Source organism: Pteropus medius, unplaced genomic scaffold (genome assembly GCF_902729225.1).
Source record: "Pteropus medius unplaced genomic scaffold, Ma_sr-lr_union100, whole genome shotgun sequence".
NCBI lineage: Eukaryota > Metazoa > Chordata > Mammalia > Chiroptera > Pteropodidae > Pteropus > Pteropus medius.
The window spans coordinates 5,506,566-5,511,726 of record NW_024354550.1 but is presented as its reverse complement, the minus strand read 5'-3'; positions in this window follow the sequence as shown (position 1 = coordinate 5,511,726).

The window sequence follows — 5,161 nt, the reverse complement described above, 5'->3', positions numbered from 1 at the left end:
TAGCACTCCAGGTGCTTTGAAAGATCATAGATAATCTGAGAAAGTGCAATGGAAGCCAACTTTGCTTCTGTTAGGGAATTTACAGGGTCCAAATATAGTTAGTGGTCTATGAGTTGTACAGGGAAAAAAATAAAAACATAAATCAATAGGGGTCAGATTAGTGTAGATGAAAAAGTGTCTCACTCTCATACACACAAACATGCACACACACACATACACATTGCTTCCTTATAAACTTATCTTGGAAAACTCAGAAAATAGAGCAAAGGGAACTAACAGAAGCAAAAAGACAGCAATCAATACTTGAGTTGCCCTGGCAACTGGTGATGGGAAAGGAAAGCTACTGCCAAAGGATTGATATGATAACAATAGTCTTCACCGAGAGTCCTTCAGTAGCACCACTAGCCATCTGGCTTAAAAAAAACAGGAATAAGTAATAATGCCAGGATATCTCATTATTTTATTCATGCTTTGTCCTACCCCCACCAAATCTAGGCTTTTTTAATGGAATCTACAGCCATTTATGGATACAGATTCTATTAAAATAATAAAAAAAAAAAGGCAAAGCTGCATACTGCATATACTAAGGTAGAGGAGATAGGAATTTTTTACTCTTTCTCTTATGTAAATATTTAAAAAGAAGTTTTTATTATCCACCTCAGGCTGTCATAGCAACATACCGAAAACTAAGTGGCTTAAAAAACACATTTTTTTTTTTCTGACAAGTCAAAAATAAGAAGGCTGAGAAGTCTCAGATCAAGGTGCCAACCAGTTTGGTTTCTGATGAAAGCTCTCTTCCAGGCTAGCAGGTAGCAGCCTTCTAGTCCCGTCCTCACATAGTGGGGGAGAAGAGCATGACTCTCTCTTCCTCTTCTTATAAGGCCAATAATTCTATCAAATTAGGACCCCACCCATATGATCATATGACCATATGACCTGAATTATCTCCTAAAGTCCCCATCTGCAAATACAATCGCATAGGGATTTAGGCATCAATATATAATTTTTGTTGATAATTCAATCCATAGCTTAAAATTCATGTCTTCTCATGTGCAAAATGCACTCATTCCACTTCAACAGCTCCCAAAGTCTTAACTGATTACTGCACCAACTCTGAAGTCTAAAGTCCAAAGTCTTATCTAAAAATCATCTAAATCAGGTATGGATGACCCTGGGGCTAAAAATTCATCTCCAGGCAAAATTCCTCTTCAGATGTGAACCTGTGAAACCAGACAAATTATAAAATACAATGATGGGACAAGTACAGGATAGACAGTCTCATTCCGAAACAGAGAAATTAGAAAGGAGAAGAATGTGGCAAGCTCTAAGATAGTTTAAGACTTAGCAGGAGAGATTTTATTAGATCTTAAAGCTCAAAAATAATTCTTTGTTTTGATTCTCTGCCCTTCAGGTCCACTGGGGTGGCAGTAACACCCCAGGGCTCTGCAAGGCAGCCCCTCTTCTTTGGCTCTGTGGAGTGGCCCCATGCATGAGGCTCTCTGTGAGGCCTAGCTAATAATGCAGTTAACTGTCCACTGAAAAGCAGGAGGAAGCAGCCTTACCCTCTGGGCCTCCGGTGGGAGTGGCATCCCTCACAGTCTCTGAATTGACTTTGGAGTCATTTTTCCCTTCTCCAAAAGGATAACACATGTTCACAGCCTTCCTGCATTCTGTTCTATTCTCTTTGTTTCCTTTGGTCCAGTGTTTCTGATCATATAATTCCATCTCTATTCCTACCTTCTACCAAGGTAGCTAATTGAAATTATGTTTCACATTCATACTAATTTCTTTATCTAATGGTTGTACAGCCACACCCTAGTATTCTCTTCAGAACAAGCTTAATTATTTTTTGCAATATAAATACTCTTGAGAATTTTCTAAATCTTCAAGTTTCTGATTTCTCTTTGTTTAACAATTTATTCTTTAATTCATCACACTCCTTTCACATTTTACTATAAATTGTCAGGAGGAACCAAGCTGTTCCTTTAACACTTTGCTTAGAAATTTCTTCAGGTAAATATCCAGTTTGGGTTGCTCACAGGTTTCATTTTCTGTACAACACTGGAACATGCACACAATCCAACCATGTTCTTTGCAATTTTTTAACAAGGATCACCTTTCCTTTAGTTCCTAGTAATCTCTTTCTTATTTTCCTCTGAGAAATCACCAGAATGGTCTTTAACATCCATATTTCCACCAGCATTCTAGCCTCTACCTATTATCCAGTTCCAAAGGTACTTTCTCATTTTTAAATGTTTGTTACAGTAGTGTTATAAACTCAAGGCATTCGTTTTATCTGCAGGCGACAAACCCCAAAGAGGCACAGACAGGAATTTGCAGCAAAGAAAGTAGAGGTTTATTTAAGAAAATGACACCAAGTCCAGAGAAACAGATAAACTAGCACTCAAAGATCTGGGCTCCTCGATGGCCTCTAGGGGATAGATTATATACAGGAAAACTCATTAGTAGTTAAAGGAGTTGTTGTGGGCTCTATTGATTGACCAGGGCTACGATAGGAGGCAGTTGATCATTGCATCAGGTTCCGATATCTGTCATAGTGTTGTTCTTTCTGGTTTCAAGGGGATGCTGGCAGAATCTTTCCACCTTCATGCAAGATGGAAGGAACTGAATGATGTTATTTTTAGTTTGACCCAAACTATTTCTGTGGTCAACAGACTTGAGGCTTTGTTCTTAAGACTGTTTGATGCTGACCTAAGGGCCTAATGATTAAGAAAGCAGTTCTTCAGGATGCAGAAGGATAAGAAAAGAAAAGAAGCAAGTGAGCCCAAGGTCAGATTGAATCAAGGAGAAAGAGAAGACAAAAGTCATTTTAAAGAAATGACGATGTGCATAGTTACAGTGGCACTTCATTTCTCAGTACCAAAACCTATATTAATTTGCTAGGGTTTCCATAACAATTACCATAAACTGGGTGGCTTAAATAGTAGAAATTTATTTTCTTACAATTCTGATTTCTTACAATTCTAGAAGGCCCTGATCAAGTTCCATTAATGTCAGTTTCTGGTGAGAGATACTCTTCCTGGCTTATAACATTCTCACTCATGTTGTTTCTTCACATGGTCTTTCCTCTGTGGCACACTTCTCTCTTACTCTTCTTAAAAGGCCTCCAGTCCTATAGGATTAGGGCGTTACCCTTATGTCCTCATTTAACATTACTTACCTCCTAACGGCCCTATCTCCAAATACAGTCATGTTGGGGATAGGGCTTGAATATATGCTTGGGGCAGGGGAGGCAAATTTTAGTTCCTAACAAGATTCTTTATAATATACAACTTTCTCTAAAATAATTGACTTAACAGAAAATAATTCACATAAACATGTAGAGTCTGAGGATTAATACATCCAAGTATTAATATACAAGTATATATCACATATATTATAAAGCCTATGTTACATTTGCTTCAAATATAATTGTAGTAATAGTTTTCTTCTAACAAGTGTAACTACAATTATAACATGCCTCTCACCCCACACCTCTTCTTAGTTTCTGTACACTGTAAATCTCCTTAAATTGCCATTATGATCACAAAATATCCCTGCTAAGAAACCTTTCATTGCAGACATAAGTGTTCGAAACACTTTAACAGGCACTTTGAATAAAGAAATAAAAGACGACCTAGTTCTGAAGATGTTTATAATCAAGCCAAGGTAATCGCATCAAATTTAAACTCGTTTTTCCTATTTCTTTCTTATAACAGGCCAACTTTGAATATCTCTACAAAGGAAAATTCTTTTTCCTCTTGCCCCAAAACCTTTGAGAAATCTCTCACCTGAGTCCATGTCTTTTCCTCTTATCAAAGCTTCTTTACCTCAAAATCACCACTTTCATCTAGACACAAGGATTTGTTTCTGATTTAATCCAAATGCTTCCCAGTTTTAGCTTCTCATAGAGTTTATACACACATTTTTCTCCAGATGCATAAACGGCCTCTGTACCTTAATATAAAAATGTTTACTTTGTCTGCATTTTTAGTTTCATAAGGGTTTCCCCTCTCCGTATGCTATGGGTTCAATTGCGCCCCATCCCCTCATTCGTATGTTGAAATTCTAATGCCCAATGTGACTATCTCTGGAAATATGGCTTTTGGGAGGTAATTAGAAGAAAATGAGGCCATAAATTCATAACGATGAGGTCCTGATTTCATGGGATTGGTGGACTTAGAAAAAAGGGAAGAGGGAGCGAGCTCTCTTTTCCAAACATAGATGTCAAAAGGCTACAGCAAGAAGGTGGCAGTCTGAAAGCTAGGAGAGCCTTCACCCAAATCCATCAGTGCTGGTACCCTAATTTTAGGCTTTTAGCTTCCAGAAGTGAGAAAAATACATTTCTATTGCTTAAGCCACCCAGTTTGTGGTAGTTTGTATGGTAGCCTGAGCTGACTAATACACCTTATATCTTTCTTTAGAGAGAAAGACATCTGATTATTCATGTAAAGACTAGCAAGTACTTTGGGATTAGTACTAAAGAGAAAAGAAGAGCTTCCTTGAATTTCTTCTAAGCACATGCTAATCACATAAAAATATTTTCTGTTTAGATAAATACATTGGCTTCAATTATCTCTTACATACTGGTGGCTCACAACCCAAATTATTCTCTGCGTTTAGGAACACAAGACCACTAACCTAACTATTCCTTTACTTCTAAGGCACTCATAATCAAAATCTTATCTTCTTCTCTATACCAATGTGCTGGCCCAAATAACACAAGCCATCTCTAGTCTTCTATTTTGTGGCGTAAGATGGGAACCCAGCAGTTATCCTTGATGACTTTACTTTTATGTATCTAAATCCCTAGTAAGTTAGTCTAAACCACTCTCTAATGCCTTGTAAGAGAGAAATAAACCTTTACTATATTAAGCCATTGTAATTTTGGTATTACCTACTATCACAGCATATCTGTGATATATCATTGATGCATTCTTGTATACTGACTAATAAAGAGCTGAAAGAAATTGTAACTATAAAAGTGATTTTAAAAGCTAATATCTGAAAGATGAATAGTAATTGCTATGAGAAAACATTACCATATTGTAATATTCTGCCAATCTGCATCCTTATATTTTTTGTTGCTGTTGTCTATTTTCATCTATTCTCTACATTGAGAATAGATGAAGAGTCTTCTTTTTGAAGTACAAATCCAATC